Source organism: Macrobrachium nipponense, chromosome 21 (genome assembly GCF_015104395.2).
Source record: "Macrobrachium nipponense isolate FS-2020 chromosome 21, ASM1510439v2, whole genome shotgun sequence".
Classification (NCBI taxonomy): Eukaryota; Metazoa; Arthropoda; class Malacostraca; order Decapoda; family Palaemonidae; genus Macrobrachium; species Macrobrachium nipponense.
The window spans coordinates 46,888,226-46,910,725 of NC_087212.1; the positions used below are offsets into that span (position 1 = coordinate 46,888,226).

Genomic DNA, 22,500 nt, shown 5'->3' on the forward strand with positions numbered 1-22,500 from the left:
ATTCTTGTAATATTTCAGTTTGGTTTTTATAGGTTACATTGTCTTCTATTTTGAAAGTTATTTTAGGTTCCATCCGTCTTTAAATTCACGATTGATTCTTTTTTGTTTGGTAATAGGAGTGCCTCAAATTATTTGGAAATCCATAAGATGTCAACCTAAATTCTAGAAGCTTTTAAAGCTTATGTGGTCTGCTATTATGTAGATTAGGATTCGTGTGATATTATTTGTCATAGAGGCCAGAAAGTGTGCCTCGTGATTTTAAAGAATGCCTGGAATTTTAACTTCATGTTGTGGTGAATTGAAAAATGCGGGCGGGTTGTCTGGAATACACTTTAATACGGGAGTTAATAAAACGCTTCGGAAAAGGTGACTCCCATTCTTGAATACTTTCAAGTCTGTCAGACTTTCGATAACAAATTCACCGCAAGGAAACTTTTACTGTGTATCGGCCACTTAGTGTTCTGTGTTCCTCGTGGGGATTAATCTAATGGTTCCTGAAAAATTTTGTGTTGATATAAGAAGGAGAATATATTACATATTAACTTTTTTGGGAGGGAACCGATAAAGTTACATCTCACTGTGGTAAAACCTTGGTATTTCATTGTAAGAATTCTTGAAGGAATGTCGCTGCAAATACAAGCATTCCTTCGCTAGAGAAAAAAAATACTCATTCATTTATTTATATTCTTTGATTTTTCCATGTTGATCATTGTTCAAACTTACATAGCTTGTTTCATGTGAAAGGTTTCTAAACAATTTTGATCAAATAAGAATAGCAGTTGAAGTTCTCTCTGCAGCAATTTCTTCAGCTGGGTACAGCAGAGCGTCCAGATTTCATTTAAAGAGAAAGTCAGACCTCTGCGGTTGCCGTAGGGGCTCAGGAGGGAAGAGGTTTTAATTAAATGACCTCGCCATAATGATGCAATCAAGTGGAGAAAAATGCTCCAAAGAATCAATGGAGTTGACTCCACCAGAGATGAAAACCACCTGGGTCTATCCTTAGAATACAACGCGTTTTATTAGTAGAAGAACCAAAGGAACAGAAGTGAAAAGGGACTGATGGAAAGCATTAACTTCTGAATAAAGCTTTGGAAAACTGAGAGAGAACGAGAACTGAAGTGAATTAACGACGTCAAAATTCGTCAGAATGGATTAAGAAAGATCTGCTCATTCGTATACATTCCAGCATTCTAAAAACGAGAATATATAAAAAGGGAACATTTTCCGAATTAATCAATTTATGCCTATTGTCAGAATTTTTCATAAACTAAAGGGCATTAAGTTTTATTTCGTTTTCTTGTGAATTTCACGATGCCTTTCTGTCGATTTTGTTCATGCTACAACGCACACCAGTTACCTGTTACAGAAGTAGATTGTACTTAAATTCCATATGTCAAGACCAATATACGAGAAAGTTTTTCATTGTAGTAGGTACTTGTTTACCGAAGAGAATTTCGTCTAATTTATAACCTCCAAATATTTACTTAACTTTTGTTATAACGGGAATACGTCTACCAAGGTAGAAGGTAGTACGGCAGTTAAAACATAAGGTAGAATGTGGTATTTTGGCCGCTAGTTCCGACTATTGCTTGCAGTGCAGCAATATTGTAAGCATAAAATGTGTTTAAAATTATATCAAACATTGAAAATGTATATCATGGTATATTAAGACAAGTAGTTATGTTGAGAAACATGATCATAATTATCTTAATCTCATCTTAGTGTTTTTTGTCGTTTTAATTCCTTGATCCAACTCTCTAGTAGAGGGATAGTACCATCAGTGCACCTCATGCTGAGCACTGTAGGTACTATCCCTTTGGCCTAACTTTTATATTTCATTCCATTCCATTGATCCAACCCAGGCTACTTCTAATTTCCGAGACAAGCCCTTACTATACTTGATTCATGTTTAAAGAATAAATATATGTTGGTTGCTTGGTAGATAGATATTAGGGTGTCTTGATTAAATGGGCGACTTTCTACTACAGTGGATAATTCTTATGGATATCCATCGATGCACGAGATGTGTGAAAGTATATAGTGCATAAGACGGTTGTGGTATTTCTTATGTAAGCTGTTCGAAACAAACGTTCAGCCATGAGGGTATTATTTTTGGGATCATGTCAAGATTAGCGAACCCACTTTTTCAAGACAGTATCATACCACTTTGACGCATACACACACACACACACATACACACACACACACACACACACACACACACACACATATATATATATATTATATATATATATATATATATATTATATATATATAAATCAGAGGTATATATAATATTGTCATGAAAAATAGTAGGTTCGCTAATCCTGAGATGATCCTAATTTTGTTCCGAAGAATATTTTATAATGTTTATCATCAGATTTTGTTGCTGAAACCAAATATTTAGATGTTTTCGTACTTAATAAAATGCGCTAATACTGATCTCTTTTTTTCAGGTCTCATCTTCCTAAGGTAAGTCAAGTAAGCCATGCTGCTAGGACTTGTGATTATCCCGTGTTCTTTTGTTTCAGATTTGAAATATGGCCACTTATTTCAGTGCACTTTAGTATTATATGCTGACATGTTTCTACGGGTTGTTTGATTAGCTCAGGTTACCAATATCGTGGTACGTTCTTAAGGTTTTTATGAATTCTGTATTGTGAATATGGCTGTCTGACGTGAAATACAGATCAGTGTTATGCTTTGCAACTTGTGGATTGACTGTCAAAGTATCTGTTGCTGCAAAATTTGCTACGTTACTGGAAAGCATTGAGAAATACTCAAAAGCAAACTTCTTAACAGGCTTAAAGGGAGAACAGAGTAGTCCGTGGATTTGCATCTGCTCTGAGCCGTTGATTTCCCGCTTGATTTGCAGTAAGGGTTGATATGTATGACTATTATAGACCCGGATTTGGAATTGCGTTGCTTGAGTTTAGCTAATATCAACTTGCGCTTTTGGATAGTTTGCACTTAACTGATGATATCGACGGCATACTGAAGTTGCTTGCGTTTAGATGGGTTGCTTGCTTTTAAATTATGTCAATTTGAGTTGAGGGTTTCATGTGCATAATTATTTGATACTGACTTGTCTTTCATGGTGCTTGCATTTTTGCCTCTCAACTATTGACTTGATTTGTTGGGATGCCGTTCAGGTAGTGGCAAAAAATCTGATTTTGAAAAGCTGAATGCAATTTAGTCAGGGAAATTTTGCAGCTTGATGTTATAATATTTGATGTTAAATTAAATTGGCTTTTTGCTAAGCGACGCATATTTAGGTTTTCATTTCAGGTAATCATTTCGCATAGTGGTTCACGTGATAAATGTTGAATGAGAATGAACTTTCGGCAAAGTGAGATGCACTTTGATATTGAATAATGAAAAGGTTTCAACGCCGTGCCACATTTTTGCATTAGTACAGCAATGCAATTTGGACTAATGGCTCTTACCTTAGCGTTAAAATACGAGGTTAATTTTAGGCACATGTAATTCATATCTGCATCTCAAATTGGTTTCGACTCATTTTGGGCTGTAGTTTAATTCGGCTTTTGGAAGAGGAAACGGTTTCAAAGTTCGGGTCTTGATGTCAGTAGAGTCGTTCTGATGGAAGTTAGACATCGCGGGAAGAGACCAGAGGGAACGGATTGACTTTAAAAGGCAGAGAGCAGCCCAGCTGGGGGGCGCACTGTAGATTATGGTGTCGTTGTGGGGATGAATATATTTTATATTTTGTTCTCTACTGCCTACTTGAATTTTTTTTTATGTTTTGATTTTAAGGTCATATATGCAACCTTATTTCTACCACTAGCAGCTGGCTTAAGGTTATCCAGAACAACTAAACATTTTCAGTTCATACTACCTTTGCGAACATGTAAGCAAAGTCCTTGAGATTGTCCTTATTCTTGAACATTATGCATGACCTTGACCATTTTCTGGGTAACCTTTCCGTCTCATAGCCATGAAGTAGGGCTTTGAGAGTAGGAAGTATTTTGTCAGTACTGTAGCATAATCACTTTGCCTTTTTTGTTCCCGAAAAATCATACCAATCGCTTCAGAAAAATCTATTTGCGCGAAGTGAATACAGAATTCTACTCACTTTCGAAGAATCGGCCTGTGTGAAATGAATGTACAAGTATCCAATCTCGCCCGTGATCCAATTTGTGTGAATTGAGTATAGAAGGTAGACGTCGTTCGAAGTTCATTCAGCCCTTAAATTTAAATCAGAAAAAATCCAAGAGTTGAATGAAATACGGGTGACCTCGAGGGTCAAATTTTCACGCTTAGTCGGTGGCTCGACGAGGTCATTTCCACATCAAGAGCCGATGGGGTCTGGTGAAGTGTGGGCGAAGTGTGGCTGATCTGGGACTCCACGTGAAAAGGTAAATAAAAGCGTATCTTTAGACTTCGTTTAATTTGATACATAAGAACTACCACTTATAAAATGACTAATTGGTGATCTCCAGGACACTTCTAATTGGATTTTTTTATTTATAGTTTTTCAGCATAAGCAGTAAGAGAGCCCGCTACATCATATACGAACTGATGGCCAGAGAGGATGAGAAGAGAGCTGTTGATTGTAAGTAGTCCCGAATTTTTAAGATTTTATGATCTCAAGTAGAGGAAAGATGTTTGATGTTATATATATATATATATAATTTACACTTTTTACACTTTTGGAACTATCATGATTACTTCTAGATGATGGTTTGAAATCTATTCCCACTTGTGACCGATTCAAACGGAATGTTGAACTGGAACGTGGCGTGAGTTTTAGAGAGAAGATCGGCAAGGACGTCAATAAAAGTTATCATGTTAATCCCCCTGTATATAAGGTCAAAGTTAAGTGTGAGGGGAGGTCTTATTTCTTTTATTCCTGCATTATAAGGTCTCGAATTAAACAAAAAATTTAAAAACTCCTTTTTTATGAGACTTTGATCTCGGTTACCACGTTATAGCTAATGTTGTGAGGGAAATTTCATCTTGAATGAATTCTGAAAATGATGATTAATCAGTACGAAAATATTTCAGATTCCTTGAAGGCCACATTGATGTTGTGCACGCAAAGTTTTTCCCAGACGGCTCCGAGGCAGCGTTCGAGAACACTTTCCTAGAAGTAAGTGATTTTAAGTCTTTTGGTCTTTTTATATTGCATATGGTTAGTGCACTTATTTTCAGTGGTTTTTAGAATTTCTTTGATCATTTGGAATCATTTATTAACAATATATGGATCGATGTCGCATCTATTATATGTTTTGTGCATTGCATATTAGATCATTACAAGGTTAATTAAATTTTATCATAATTTAATCATTCAACCGGTTTACAGTATTTTAATTCATGTTTAGATAAATTCCTCTTTCGAGTACATGGAGCATGAGCCTCATTGATGATTAAATGATGTTTGATCAATTTTGATGCTTTGATCCTTTAATAAGGATCACAGCTCTAGTAGTAACTTATTCTGCGCACACGTTGTCAACCGACCATTTCAAATAACAGCGGCCATCGAGGTTTATATGCGTAGTATCTCCGATGTAAAGAACATTAAGATGAGATATGTAGGGACGCAGAGGTGGAAGAAGGGTTAGCCAGGGTGAAAGAACCGTTTGGTCATGTGGGAAGGATGAAGGGCAACAGGTAGGGGAAACAGCTTCATGTTAATAAACTGGCACGCACACATACATGTATATGTATATACATATGTATATGTGTATTTTTATATAGGTACATATACACTATAGGAGCAGAAGGAAATATTAAAAGGTATAAATATCAGTGTTTTCATGTACTTAATACCCTTCTTCTGAGTACAGAGTATATTAGATACTTGAAATCGTCGTTAGGTGCTTATACCATTTATTATTTTCTTCTGGCTCTTGTGATTATACATGCATACATACATACCTATATATATATATATATATATATATATATATATATATATATATATATATATGTATATATATATTTATAATTACAAAAGCCTGAAGGAAATTATAAATGGTATAAGCACCAAGCGACGATTTCAAGTATCTAATATACTCTGCACTCGGAAGAAGAGTATTAAATACATGAAAACACTGATACTTATGCCTTTTAATATTTCCTTCTGCTCCTATAGTGTATATATATACCTGTATACAAATACACTTATACATATGTATAAATACATGCATGTGTGCGTGCCAGTTTATTAACATGAAGCTGTTACCCCTACCTGTTGCCCCTCATCCTTCCCACATGACCAAACGATTCCTTCAACTTGGTTAACCCTTCTTCCATCTCTGCGTCCCTACATATCTCAATCTTAATGTTCTTTACGGCGGATATATATATATATATATATAACATGGGGGAAGAACCCCCAGTATTCATAAGGTAAGCGTGGACACGAAACGGAAGGCAGACCCCATTACTCCATTACACACACAGGCTCTCTCTCTCTCTCTCTCTCTCTCTCCACCTCTTTCTCTCCATTCTAACAGGTAATGAAAATGAGAGAGTTGCATCATAACATAACGTTTATTTACAAGAATAACTAAATCAATTAACTAAGTAATCCAGTCTTACAGACTAACTCAAAACTACAATGTCAAGTCACCCAAAAGTCCACACCCCTCCGGGAACTCTTTATCCCCCGGCATTTCCAGATCCGTCTGTTCCAAAGATACAGAACACATCCCGGTAAGTACACACACAAGTTTAAAGACAAAGTTAATAAAATGGAACATCTTACAAGATATCAAACAAGCCATCCCTTTGGCTAAAGTAAAGGTAACACTTACCCATTCCCAACCGGAATATCGCTCACTGTTTAAAAAAACACTTTGGCACCCGCCATCGTGGCTTTGCCTTCCTCCCCCGAATCTCTGTGCAAGTCTTCCCATAGACTTGGCTAGTGATACATTATGAATAGAAGAGGCGCACACGCACATACGAATGCACACTTCGACAACGCCTCATATTACTGGCTACAACCAGTTTCCCAAAGGCACTTTGAGAAGAGTTCATAAACTGTCGTACATTGACTTCCTGAATTAAGCACTTTTATCTCACGCCATCCCCTAGAAACTCATTGATCAGCTACTCTCAGGTCGTCACTCCTGCACTGTTCTCCACATTCCATAGGTCACAGAGAACGCACATTATTAATCAAAACCCCTAGGCCTTACAGATTGCTCGGCCACCTATATGCTAGCCCCCGCCTAGCAAAATTGCTTATATAATACAAAACACTGGCCGGCTTAAAATAAAATAAGTAAAACTGCACGTCTCTGGCATTATAAAATAAAGTCTTATCACGCTTTATCTCCCAATAGCACAAGACGCATTTTCTCTCATATTTTCTGCATTAGGATTCTTGAATATCCCTCTTCGCTTGTCTGCAACTAGCTGAACAGACAGCAACAGGCTATAGCAGGCTGTAGCAACTGTAGGAAGACGGAATGCCTCCCTCATCGTAGAAGACTCTCACGGCTTCTTGTAGATCCCCAAAAAACACGCTGTAGAATTCTCGCGATCACCCATCATGGAAATACTTGTAATCACCCTGGGGTAAAATAACAGCAACCTCTCGGCACGGCTGGTGGACGTCTTGCTGGAGTCGGGGAACGACTTTTGGTGTGTGTTAGTATGTCAGTCAAGTCTCTGGTCAATCTAAGAAAATTAACCCAAACATACTACTTCTATCAAAAAATGATCTCAAAAGGGCAGAAATACTAACTGAACGTCTCCCAATTAACTCCCTTAAATATGACTACTAAAATGACAAGTCATTATCACAACTCTCTAAGAAAAAAAAACATCAAGTTCTCCAACTCAATTCTCCAAACTCGCACATCAGCACACACACAACTCAGAAATCACAGCAACTCCACGGAATTCTGCACTCACATTTCGAACTCGAATGTGCTCACAAGAAAAAAGAAGAAGACAAAATCGTAATAAGCCCAAGAAAAAAAAGAAAGTATCTCGTAACATACCCAGACCCAAAAAAATATTCTCTCAAGTTCTGACATTCAAACAACCCACAAAATCAGTAAAAATCTCCAACTTTTAACAGCAAAAACCCCTTTACTGCTCGATAATTAATCACAATGAGACTTAATGTCAAACTCCCATTACGTAAGTAACAACCCTCGAAAAATTACATCTCCCGGTAAAATCAAATCTCCCGTCCAAAAAAGAAATGTTACTTAAGCTCAATCCCCAAATCATATCTCTCATAGGAAAAGGAAGAAAAACAATAAAAAAAAAGGATAATCACAAGTAGATTTCCCCAATCACAAAACACATAATACATGTATAATATGCATAACTCCCGCGTTTTTCCCATGTAAAGCCCCGGAATTTGCCAGAAAGCAAACTCTCACATATGCGCTTTCGTGAAATGCTATAGCCAACATTTCCAGATATTGCAAAAATTCTGATCTGTCACCATCAGAAGAAAAGAATCAGCACACGCTCAGCACACGGCTCATCACATCGCCTGTCAGCAGAAAAATCGCCTGCGGACGCATGCTCAAACAACAGCGCAAAAATTGTCTAGTCAGACACATAAGTTTGGAAACTCATGATTCTCAAGAAAAAAAGGTCTAACTGACACATTTCACAGAATTAACTCCAGGATATGACTAATGTGCACAAAAATTTGTCTCGAAGACTTATTCTCTCAACATGACTTTGTCCCAAATTATATTTCTCCAAGAATAACACACTTGTGAACATAAAAAATGCACACACATCTCCAAATGACTCGTAATGCAGTAATGCCACTTCTCTCTAAATAGACACGAAATCAAAAGAGAGAACCTCAGAAATCTCCTCTTTGCTCGAAAAAAACTCCATAACCACAAAAAGAGGGTCACCCGCCAAAGATTAATTCCAACTCCATTATGAGACACCATATTAATAATAACACCACTCCGGTTATAAAAATATTTCCTCCATTTGGTTAATAACCAACCCCCTTATATTATTCTCTTATTTCTCCAATAGCCACATGTCAATAAAAAAAACACCACTCCAGGAATAGAGAATAATCACCTCTATTTCGGCAAATACAAAATATTTACCTCTATTTCCCCAATAACTCCATGTGGAACAAAACAAGGCTCCAAAAATATATCTCCAAAAAATGTGCACTCAAGGCATCTAACTCACATACTCACAAATATTGCCCCATAATCTCCAAATATGTGTCTCCATTTGCAACAAAGATGGCTGCAAAATAATTGAACTAAACATAGCTCATACCACTATTGGCAAATATCAAAAATGGCCAAAAATATATATCTCCCATATATTATAACTCAAATATAACTCCAAAATAATATATACCTCCAATTATCTCTCCAAAATAATATATCTCAATTATATCTCAATTCTAACTCCAATTCTCCAGAGAATAACTCAATGTTATAGTAAAAAACTATAAAAACTCACTCCATTTAGCATAACTGCTAAAAAAGGGCAAAAACTCGGCAAATAAAACTGTCTAGAAAATTCTAGAGAAAATCATCCATGTGCCACAAGTCATTATAACAGAATTCCCAACTCACAGTGTCTTAGCCAAGACTTCTCCATATGCACTACGACATAAGCCACTAGAAAACTTAACCAAGTTTCCTATCTCTCACAAAGTTGTCACAAATACGACAAGGGTATTGTGCAAGAAAACTCACAATTTCTGGAACAAATATCCAGAGAAAAAATGTAGTGCCATTACGTATGCATTCAAACGTGCAAAAATTCTCCCATATATTACTCTATAGCATCAAATAGCTAAAACCCAAACACTTTCTCGAACAATGACTCTAAGTCATGAACTGAGATATTAAAAAATATTCACACCAACTGGAGAGAAAAAAAAATTCAAATTCACCCTTGGTAAAAAAACTTGTGTCAGCGATGGCTAATTTCCAAAAAAGGAGAAAAGAAAAATCAACGGCACCATTAACTATCTCCCGTAACTCACTAGATGTCAAGCAATTATCTGCTGAACTCATAAAAAAAAGAAAAAAAACTAAAACAATGTGTTGTTAGTTCTTCCCATAATCACAAAAGATTTCACCTCCCTTGACAGCATTAAAACACCCACGTATTAGTACATAAAAAATCAGTATCAGAAATATCACTATCACAAAATCACCAAAAAAAAAATTGCTATCCTCAAAATCATCAGTATCAGTACAAAAAATATCACCAATGTTAATGCTTGTCCATTCTCCAAAAATTCAGCAAAAGTTCAGCAAGTTTCAACACAATTCACCAAGATTCAGTCAGATTCATAAAGATTCAGCAAAACTCATCCCCGTGAATCACTGAAATATTCTCCAAAGTTACAAAAACTCAACAAATAATTAACACAAGACTTCTCCCATTAATTCATTGTAATAATTATCCCTGAATAATTATCTGTAATAATTATCAACTAATCTCCCATGAAATATCTCAAATCTCTCGTAAAACAATTCTCCCGTAATGATAATTGTACTTAGGCAAACCTCCCGTGACACATCTCAAGTATAATAATTATTAATAATAATAATAATAATAACTCTTCATAGCAATAATTCTCTTGCAAAAATTTCAAGTAAGGGTGAAATTCAAATAGCATACAACAGTATTGCTGAATCCTATGATATACAATTTCTCCAGCATGCAACACCATGACATAACACCATTGCCACACAACACAGATACAACACCAATCATCGGCATTTCAAAGTAATCTCTCCAACACAATAAAAAAATAATCTGTGTATCCCCCTTATATTTGTGTCTTTCAAGGCACAACGAAACATATAACACATCCCGTGCATGTTAACTACTTTTCCCCTCATTTTCGGAAAAGAAAAATCTCTTTTCTAAAAAAAAAACTCCACGGGCATTTCACTTCATCAACTAATCAATCAGCTGATATCTTAGCATTCAATGTCAAGGCCAAATCCATACCCCAACACAAAGAAAGAAAAAAAAAAAGGAAAAGGGGGAGGTTCACCAACACTGAGAAAAAAAAATTTCTCCCCCCCGTGAGAACAACCCCTCAGTCGAGCGGCAGAACAGCCCGAGGCATACCAGTAGTATCCCCCATCTCCCCTTGAACAGTGTCTGAGGACCCCTTCCCAAGGTATACACTAGTACCCACCTCGCAATACCCTCCCCTGCACTATCTCTCGAGTGAGGCCAGTGGTACCCTCGCAACACCCTCCCTCGAGGCAGGCCATACTCCCCTTGCAATGTGCTGAGCCCGTAAAATTGTGGCCGCTCTGTGTCACTAAGCCAAATATGATTATCCAAGCACAGTTCACATGCATAGAAAAATACACTCCTATGTTTTAAACAAAAACGAATGCATACGTCTATTACAAAAACATGCAAATAAAGAAAACACGTCACTATGGGGCAAAGACAAGAAAAATTGTTGACCTCTTGAACCAATCCCATAACCCTGAAATATTTAAACAAAAACCCACTCCTTCAAAACAATAGTTTAACACTCACCACTCCATAATGGGAAAAAAGAACTCGAAATTCTCCGTAAAACGCGGCAGTGATATATGTATTAAACACAACACCCGCACGGGTATCTCGGAACACTCTCGTCATTGCACAAGCAAAAGTCACACTGGGTGCGCTCACTGCTTCTGGCTGACTCCCTGGGAAAAATGCTGAGTCCCATAAAAATCCTTCCCTCCCTTTAGCACAGTTAACAGACAGATATTTTCTCATTTTTTCTCACTAAGTAACTGAAAACTAACAGTTTAACGATTTTCCACAATCCCACAAAGCTTTGTCGTTCGAAAACTATCGCTAAGCCACAACCCCTTTTATGTTCTAACTGGCCACCCATCTCTACATTGGCGTTCCTAGGCATAGAAAATAAAAACAAAACTTTTTATATCCCCTCTTAACCGCTGACACCACTATAACATGGGGGAAGAACCCCCAGTATTCATAAGGTAAGCGTGGACACGAAACGGAAGGCAGACCCCATTACTCCATTACACACACAGGCTCTCTCTCTCTCTCTCTCTCTCCACCTCTTTCTCTCCATTCTAACAGGTAATGAAAATGAGAGAGTTGCATCATAACATAACGTTTATTTACAAGAATAACTAAATCAATTAACTAAGTAATCCAGTCTTACAGACTAACTCAAAACTACAATGTCAAGTCACCCAAAAGTCCACACCCCTCCGGGAACTCTTTATCCCCCGGCATTTCCAGATCCATCTGTTCCAAAGATACAGAACACATCCCGGTAAGTACACACACAAGTTTAAAGACAAAGTTAATAAAATGGAACATCTTACAAGATATCAAACAAGCCATCCCTTTGGCTAAAGTAAAGGTAACACTTACCCATTCCCAACCGGAATATCGCTCACTGTTTAAAAAAACACTTTGGCACCCGCCATCGTGGCTTTGCCTTCCTCCCCCGAATCTCTATGCAAGTCTTCCCATAGACTTGGCTAGTGATACATTATGAATAGAAGAGGCGCACATGCACATACGAATGCACACTTCGACAACGCCTCATATTACTGGCTACAACCAGTTTCCCAAAGGCACTTTGAGAAGAGTTCATAAACTGTCGTACATTGACTTCCTGAATTAAGCACTTTTATTGATCAGCTACTCTCAGGTCGTCACTCCTGCACTGTTCTCCACATTCCATAGGTCACAGAGAACGCACATTATTAATCAAAACCCCTAGGCCTTACAGATTATATCCAGAAGGAAATATTGGAATGCATAAGTGCCAATGCTTTCGTGTTTTTAATACAGTATATATTTCTTCAGGCTAAAGTGTATATATATTAAATACGCGAAAGGGTTTGGTACTTATGTATTTTAATATTTCCTTCTGTTACGTATGTATGGCTAAATGAAATTATCTGTAAACGAAGTAGATTAAATGTTACTGTTCATAAGGTCTTGTCAAGCGACCTTGTCGTAAACAATGGGGTATTATAAGGGAATGTTATTCCACTTGCCGTTTTGTCCTTTTCTTACGTTTTTAAATGAAAAAGTGGTTGGAGATGGATCATAAGGCTTAGACTGGAGCAACGATAGAAACTTGACTCACGAAATATGCAGATAATACCGTCTAAATCTGAAAACACCAAATAATTGCAAAGCTTTGGTAATAAAATGGACCATACATCTAGAGAGATGGGATTAAAAATATTTTTAAGAAAAGCACAACTTATGATGAGAAGGTAAGCGTAAATGGATGAAACAGGATGAGCAGGAGAAAGGATGAAAGAGGTTGAATCTCTCAAGTTTGGGTAAAGACTGAAAAAGGCAATTAGACAATGGGAGCTGAATAAGAGTTGGAAAGCAAAGAGACTGAAGTTGCATCCAAGATTAAAATTAGACATATATACGATCAGGATTGCTGTACGGACTTGAATCATGGTATGAAAATGAGACCACATCTAAAAGGTTTTGCTGATTTGAAAAGAAAATAAGTAAACAGTGAAAAGTCACATAGCAGGTTAGAGTGAGAAATGATACCATGAAAGAAATTACAGAAGTTCTGTAAGTAGATGAGATAATGAAGAAAGGAAGATGGCTTGGAGACGTCCTTGTCCAACCACTGGCAGAATAGTACGGGACGGTTACAGCTCGGTTCCTCTGGGCAGCAGGAGACATGGAAGACCTGACGTACTCGGATGAGAACTATGAAGCGGGAGGCTGGAGACGAGTGGGTGGATAATAATTGTGGATATGGAAGCTCAAAACTTACATGAGTTGTGGAATTCCGTTGGGGCCCTTTTCGTCGCACGTGTTTGGAGGCTGTGATTTTAATTGAATGCTCAACTGCATACATACAACAGGCACATAGATGTATACAAATTTATATACACGTATAAATGTAATAATATATATATTATATATATATATATATATATATATATATATACACCACGCACATTATGTTTATATAAACTTTTCCGTGTTCATGTGGTAACTTTTATATAAACACGTGTATATATATATATATATATATATAATATATATAGATATATATAATATATATATATATATATATACACACACACATATATATATATATATATATATATATATATATATATATATACATATATATATATATATATATATATATATATATATATATATAATATATATATATATATATATATATATATATATATATATATATATATATATATATATATATATAATATATACGTATATATCTGTATGTATTATACAATGTACATTGTACGAATACTAATGTATAAATTTGTGCTACATAGATAGAGTTATTTCTTTTCTTTTTTTTTAATTCTGAAGGGATTGAGATATTTCCACCTGCTATTGCACGCGGGATCTTTGAAAGGTCAGAGGGCGTCATTTTTATGTCTAAAACCATAAGCAATTTCTGTTGTGTAAGCGCTTGGTATCAAAATGTCCGCCAGAGTCGAAATTTGTTACAGAACTTGTGCGTTTTACTTCTTTTCGAAAACCTGATTTTTTTTTTCTTTTTTTCGGTTTTTCGGCGCAGCTTGCTGTATTTTGTTATGTATTACAATGTAGATTCAATTTGAAGAAACATTATTCGACGTCAGGGGTTTCAAATAAGTCTTATAGGATTTCAGCTGTTTCTTCCTTTTTCATTTATGATTATTATTATTTTACTAAAACTGATTGCTGCCTCAGCTGCATTAATTTTATAAAGGTTCTTCTTTATTCTTCTAATTATTGTTTTCTCATTGTTGTTTCTTAAACTGGTGAGCAACGCACCAAAGGTTGACATATCTCAATTATGTAATAGTCAAAGCCGATTGGATTTTTATTGGTAAAAAATGCCAGTGGGGTTAGTCAAATTTTCGGGCATATCCCGTAGAGTTTATTGCGGGTAGAATTGATATTAAATCCTATTCTTTTCTATTCTTTTTGTGGGGCCGCGACGTTTCGTCTGAAAACCCTCAGACATCCTCTTAGGCGGAGGTTGGTGAAGGACTGAAGTGAGAGGGTGAGTCTGTCTGCTTTTATTGTGGCGGTGCCGTGGGGGGCTTCGTGCCGCTGCCTTTTCATTGGCTAGTGAATGGGAAAAAGTTTGGAGGGAGTGATGGCATGTTGGATGAAGATTGGAACTTGGTCACAGACGAAATGGAGAAAATGAATCTGTTTGCAGGGTATTTTGAAAGACTCCTAAATGTTGAGACTACTGGTAGGGATGAGTGCATTGCAGATTTAAACGAGGCACTGGAGGTACAAAAACAAGATATTAGAGCAGAAGAGATGAAAGATGCCTTAAAATCTGTAAAAAATGTAAAAACTGCTGGTGTGTGCGGGATAACAGCAGAGATGCTAAAAGCAGTAGGACGAAGGATGATAGAGGCATTAAGAGTTGTTTTTGACATAGTTTGGAAAAAAGAGGTGGTACCAAGTGATTGGAAAAATGCAATTATGATACCAATATATAAAAATTAGGGAAGCAAAAGGGAGTGTGGTAACTATCGGGGCATAGGTTTACTGTCAGTCCCAGGGAAGATATTCATGAGAGTAATACTTAGCAGAATAAGACCTAAAGTAGAAGGGAAACTTAGAGAACAGCAGTGTGGTTTTAGAAGTGGAAGGTCAACAGTGGATCAAATTTTCACCTTAAGATAGATAATTGAGAAGAGATGGGGGTATGCAAAGCCAATATTCTGTGCTTTTATAGACGTGGAAAAAGCGTATGATTCAGTATGGAGAGATGGAATGTGGAGAGTGGCAGAACTCTATGGTATACCACTGAAAGTGATAAGGATACTAAAGAGCAGGTACCAAGGTGTGTACAGCTGGATGGACAGCAAAGTGACTGGTTCCCAGTTGGAAATGGGGTAAGACAGGGATGTGTTATGTCACCCACCTTATTTAATGTATTTATTGACCATATAATGAGAAGAGTGATGGAGAATGAAAACAGAGGGGCTAGTATTGGTGGAGTGGTTTTCATGGACTTGGACTTTGCTGATGATGTTGCATTGGTTGTTGATACTTGGCTGGTGCTGGTAGGTATGGTAATGAGGATGGAGACAGAGACACAGAATTTTGGCTTGAACATCAGCACAAAGAAGAGCGAGATCATGGTTGTGAGTAAGGATGACGATTGGGTGCACACGGACGATATGACAATCAGAGGACAGGAACTCAAGCAAGTTGAGAAGTTTGTATATTTGGGAAGTGTGGTAACAGCAGACGGGATATACAAAGAAGATAGACAAAGAAGAAAACTAGGAGCAGCAAGAACTTTTGAGGTTCTGAGAAAAAACGTTTGGTCAAGGCATGAAATTAGCTTGAAAACTAAGATGAGAATGTTTAATGCAGTAGTACTACCAGTCCTGATTTATGGTTCGTCCACCTGGGCACTGACCAGAACAGAGGAGAGAAGGTTGGATGCTTTTGAGATGAAGCTGCTGAGAAGGATACTTGGCATTAAATGGGATGATTATGTTAGAAATGAAGACATCAGGATGAGATTGAGGCAAAGGCCAGTCAGTATCAGGCTGAAGAGGGGAAGGCTGAAATGGTTTGGACATGTTGAGAGGATGGATGGGAATAGAGACCCCAGGAGAGCACTGAGAGCAGTACAAATAGGAAGAAGACCGCTGGGTAGACCAAGAACGAGGTGGATAGACAGAATTGTCAGGGATCTTGAGGATGAAATCCATAACCTAGTGGGAGCAAGGGAAATGGCTCGGGATAGAGACAGATGGAGAGGAACTGTATCAGCCTTATGCTACTGGCCAGTAGTGGGAAGATAAAGTAAGTGAATGGGGAGCTGCCCTATGATTGGCTGCCTAGTTACGGGCTGAAGCCAGCTCCAGATCGCATGCTCAACAGGCGTGCCGATCTTCTCAGCTGGTGTGCTCCGTTGCATGCAGGTCAGAACACACCAGTAACAGCAAACTTCACCATATCGCCGCACGAAAACGCCCCAATTCAAGAGGAAAATAACACTGAAGACGACATTAATACCATGAATAATACCAGCAGTGACGTCACGCAGCCCTTGACCAATCAAAATGAAGCCCGGCGTGATGGTATGCAGCTGAGAAGATCGTCGCCTTGTTGAGCACGCACTCGGGAGCTAGCTTCAGCCTGCAGCCAGGTAGCCAATCATAAAGCAGCTCCCCATCCGCTAGCCAATGAAAAGGCAACTGCATGAAGCCCCCCGCTGCACCGCCACAATAAAAGCAGACGGACTCACCCTCTCACTTCAGTCCTTCACCCACCTCCGCCTAAGAGGATGTCTGAGGTTTTTTAGACGAAACATCGCGGCTCCACAAAAAGAATAGAAAAGAATAGAATTTAATATCAATTCTACCCGCAATAAACTCTACGGGATATGCCCGAAAATTTGACTAACCCCACTGGCATTTTTTACCAATAAAAATCCAATCGGCTTTGACTATTACATAATTGAGATATGTCAGCCTTTGGTGCGTTGCTCACCAGTTTAAGCAACAATGAGAAAACAATAATTAGAAGAATAGAGAAGAACCTTTATAAAATTAATGCAGCTGAGGCAGCAATCACTTTTAATAAAACATGTTTAAAAGAGGGTTTACTTCCAGGATATTATTATTATTATTATTATTTGTCTTATCACAGTCCTCCAATTCGACTGGGTGATACTTATAGTGTGGGGTTCTGGGTTGCATCCTGCCTCCTTAGGAGTCCATCACTTTTCTTACTATGTGCGCCGTTTCTAGGATCACACTCTTCTGCATGAGTCCTGGAGCTACTTCATTCTCTAGTTTTTCCAGATTCCTTTTCAGGGATCTTGGGATCGTGCCTAGTGTTCCTATGATTATGGGTACAATTTCCACTAGCATATCCCCTATCCTTCTTATTTCTATTTTCAGGTCTTGATACTTATCCATTTTTTCCTTTTCTTTCTCTTCAACTCTGGTGTCCCATGGTACTGCGACATCAATGAGTGATACTTTCTAATTGATTTAGTCAATCAACGTCACGTCTGGTCTATTTATACGTATCACCCTATCTGTTCTGATACCATAGTCCCAGAGGATCTTTGCCTGATCGTTTTCTATCACACCGTCAGGCTGGTGCTCGTACCACTTATTACTGCAAGGTAGCTGGTGTTTCTTGCACAGGCTCCAGTGGAGGGCTTTTGCTACTGAATCATGCCTCTTTGTACTGGTTCTGTGCAAGTGCCGGACATTCGCTTGCTATGTGGTTTATGGTTTCATTTTTCGTATTGCACTTCCTACATATGGGAGAGATGTTATTTCCATCTATCGTTCTTTGAACATATCTGGTCATAGGGCCTGATCTTGTGCCGCTGTTATCATTCCTTCAGTTTCCTTCTTGAGCTCTCCCCTCAGTAGCCATTGCCACGTGTCATTGCTGGCTAGTTCTTTAGTCTGTCTCACGTATTATTCATGCATTGGTTTGTTGTGCCATTCCTCTGTTCTGTTTGTCATTCTCCTGTCTGTATATTTGTGGGTCTTCGTCTACTTTTATCAGTCCTTCTTCCCATGCACTCTTGAGCCACTCGTCTTCACTGGTATTCATATATTGCCCCAGTGCTCTGTTCTCGATGTTGACGCAGTCCTCTATGCTTAGTAGTCCCCCTCCCTCCTTCCTTTCGTGTTATGTATAGTCTGTTCGTATTTGCTCTTGGGTGTAGTGCTTTGTGTATTGTCATATGTTTCCTCGTTTTCTGGTCTATGCTACGAAGTTTTGCCTTCGTCCATTCATCTATTCCCGCGCTGTATCTGATTACTGGCACTGCCCATGTGTTTATGGCTTTTATCATATTTCCGATGTTGAGTTTTGACTTGAGTATTGCCTTGAGTCTGCATATATTCTTTCCTGATCGTGTCTTTCATCTCTTGGTGTTTTATATCCCCTCCTTTCATTATTCCCCAGGTATTTGTGTCCCGTCTCATCTATGTGTTTGATGTTGTTCCCATCTTGTAGCTTTATCCATTCAGTCCTTGTTACTTTGCCCTTTTGACTAAGGGACATTTTTCTATTCCAAACTCAATCCTGATGTCCCCAGATACAATCCTTACAATCTTGATTAAGGTATCTATTTCCTTTATGCTCTTACCATACAGCTTGATGTCGTCCATGAACATCAGAAGGTTAATTCAGTTGACTCTTTTCTTGAGTTAGTACCCAGCATCCATCTTCTGCAGTACTTTTGTCATGGGAATCATGGCTACTACGAAGAGTAGTGGAGACAGTGAGTCGCCCTGGAAGATCCCTCTCCTGATATTAACCTCTGCTAGTCTTATTCCAGAGCTTGTAAGTATTGTATTCCAGTTGCACATTGTGTTTTTAAGGAAGCTGATGGTGTTTTCCTCTGCCCCATATATTTTCAGGCATTCTATTAGCCATGTGTGTGGTGTCATGTCGAAGGCTTTCTTATAGTCTATCCATGCCATGCTTAGGTTGGTTTTCCTTCTACTGTTCCTCATTACTATTTTGTCTATCAGAAGCTGGTATTTTGTGCCCCTACACTTCCTTCTGCAGCCTTTCTGTTGGTGGAGGATGGTGTTTGTATCCTCTAGGTAGTTATATAGCCTTTCACTGATGATACCTCTTAGTAACATCCACATTATTGGTAGGTAGATGATAGGCCTGTAGTTACTGGCTATATTTCCCTTACGCTTGCCTTTTTGTACTAAGGATGTTCTTCCTGTGGTCATCCTTTTAGGTGCATGGTGATTTTTGATACAATGCTGGAGTTGTTCTGCTATTCATGGGTGTAGAGCCTTGAAGTTTTTGAGCCAGTATCCATGGACTTCATCGGGACCTGGGGCTTTCCAGTTTGTGTCTGGCTGTGTCTGTCTGATCTCAGTGAATCTTTATTTTATTCTATCTGTTTCTTCTTCTTTAACTTCCCCTAGCCATGTTGCATGCTTGTTGTGTGATATCGGATTGCTCCATATGTTTTCCCAGAGTCTCTTACTTGGTTCGGCTTCAGGAATTTCTTGGTGGTTGTCTTCCCCTCTTAGTTGGCTGTATAATCTTTTCTGGTTGGTTCCGAATAGTTTGCTTTGTTGGTATCCCTTATTCCTGTTCAGGTACCGTTGGATCTTATGTGCTTTGGCCTTAAGCCTCTGTTTTACATCTTCTATTGTGTTGTTTAGTCCCCTCTCCTGTACTTTGTATTTCTCGTTCAGTTCCTCCCTTGTTTTCTTGCTTCGTAGCATTTTTTCTGCCATCTCTTTCAGTTTACTCAAGTCAGACCTCATCTCCATGATTTGCCTTTCCAGGCGCCTTTTCCAAGCCTGTTGCTATTTTGGTTTCTGTTGGGTTGGTTGTGCTGGTGGTGTTAGTATTCGTATCTCCATCAATTCTGCTACTAATCTTGCTCCTGCATATACCAAGTTATTTGTTTCTGAGATACTGGTGGTGTGTACTATTCCCATTATTTCATTGACCTCACTTGTTTTCTCCCTTAATTTCTTGGTGTTGTAGGGGTTCATGGAGGGGAACTTTGTTCTTTCTGTATCTGGCTCTATCCATTGTCTGATCTTTTCTACCCATTCTGTCCTCTCTGTTACTTCGTCGGTGTTTCTTCGTGTGTCATTGTTTGATACCTCATCATCCTTGTCGTGTCATTATTATTATTATTATTATTATTATTATTATTATTATTATTATTATTATTATTATTATTTATAGAAAAAAAAAACACTATCGCGAGACGGTCTCTTTCTTTTCCCAGTCATTTTTACTATGGGACTGTAAACTAACCTTGTTCGCTTTGGTTAATACACCCGTATTGATAACACCCCAGTCTGGTTCGTATCCTTTGCACTCGATAATTCATTAGGAAGAGACCTCAATCCAGCCAGCCAGCCACCTTTAGATGCCTTCAGTGACCTTCAGAGTACACGGATCTCGCCAATATCGATCCCTTTCTGGGATCAGTGCTTGGATTTTAGTCGACTCCCCTGTCATTGTTATCCGGTGAGAGAGAGAGAGAGAGAGAGAGAGATTGAGAGAGAGAGAGAGAGAGCGAGAGAGAGAGAGAGAAGGAATGCGCCAAGAATTCCAGAAACAAAAATAGCAAAAAGGTATATAGGCTAGTCTTTAAAGTTTGTACACACTGAAGACTCGTGTGTAAATGTGTGTATGTATGTATATGTTCGCATAATATATATATATATATATATATATATATATATATATATATATAATATATATATGTGTGGGATTCATATTGACAAATTGAGTGTAAACCCTTATAACAAAATGTACTCTGGAGTTTATAGATTAGCCATAGCCTTCATCGATTTTCCACGGCTTTTTCATTATGAAAAAGTGAGGCTGCACTTGGCTAAGCAATAGTTGCTTAGCGTCGATGTATTGTCTGCTATCACTACATTTTCTATTTTCCCCTGTCTAGGAACCAAAAGGGTAGTGATTTGGTAAGAAATCTTGGTAAGTAACTCTTGGACCAATCTTGCTTCTGTTCAGTACTCTTGGGTGCTCATTGTGTGAGAAATTTTGATGATCAATGCTTGAGAAAATCTTACATTTGCTTGAGTTAGTCATACTTCTATGCAGTGTGTGAGAAACCTTGATGCTTAATATTTGGGTTAGTCTTGCTGCCGTTCAGTGTTAAAGAAGCCCTGGTACTTAACTCTAGGGTTAGTCTAGGCCTTGTTCAGAATTTTAGAAACCCTTTTAATTAACAGCAAAGTTGGTCTTGCTTTTGTTAATTGTTACTTTGTTTAAAGGTTAACCTTGTTTCTGTTTAAGGTTAGTCTTGCTTTTGTTTAGAATATTAAAATCACCAATAATTAGCAGTAGGTTTAATCTTGCTTCTATTCAGTGTTCGAGAAACTCTGATTCTTAACTGTATGATGAGTCTTTATCTTTTCCAGAATATTAGAATCCCTGGTGATTAATTGCATAGTTAGTTTTGCTTCTGTTTAGTGTCTGAGAAACTTGGGTAGTTAACTATGGTTTAGTTACTTCTCTTTAGGGTTAGTCCTGGCCATGTTCAGGAAATTAGCAACCCTAGTAATTAACTAGCTTTTGTTCAGCGGCGGGGAACTTTGTGTGAAAACCTTGGGTACTTAATGCTTCGGTTAGTCTTGCTTCTGTTTGTTGTTTACAAAAATCAGGTACTTAATTCTTGAGTTCGTCTTGCTCTTCTTCAGAATATGAGAAACCCAAGTAATTAACTTACTCGGTTCATTGTTTGAGAATCCTTTTTACTTACTGAACCTTATGTTTAGTCTTGTTTCTCTTCAGTTTCTGAGAAATTCTGATAATTAAATTTAGCTTTAGCCTTGCTGTGAGACCCCTGGTACTTAACTTTAGAGTTAGTCTCTGTTCAGCATCCTCTCATTGCTTATGACTGAATTGCCCAGTTTCTGAAATTTTTTGGGGAAAACCTTAGTACTTAGGTATAGAGTTGGCATTGCTTTTGATCGCAAATTGATCCTTTTATATGATCTAGGTAAAATGATCATGGGCACCCTT

General features: G+C 37.9%; 1 protein-coding gene across 4 annotated transcripts in view; it reads left to right on the top strand.

Annotated features, from left to right (window-relative positions):
- The window catches only part of LOC135198012 (glycine receptor subunit alpha-4-like), a 758,459-nt gene that overhangs the window by 11,366 nt on the left and 724,593 nt on the right, over nucleotides 1-22,500 (top strand). For all 4 annotated transcript variants that reach the window (XM_064225359.1, XM_064225361.1, XM_064225362.1 and 1 more), the window contains exons 3-4: nucleotides 2,457-4,573; nucleotides 5,026-5,110. The gene's annotated coding sequence lies outside the window, so the exon portion shown is untranslated. The remainder of the gene's footprint in view (nucleotides 1-2,456; nucleotides 4,574-5,025; nucleotides 5,111-22,500) is intronic.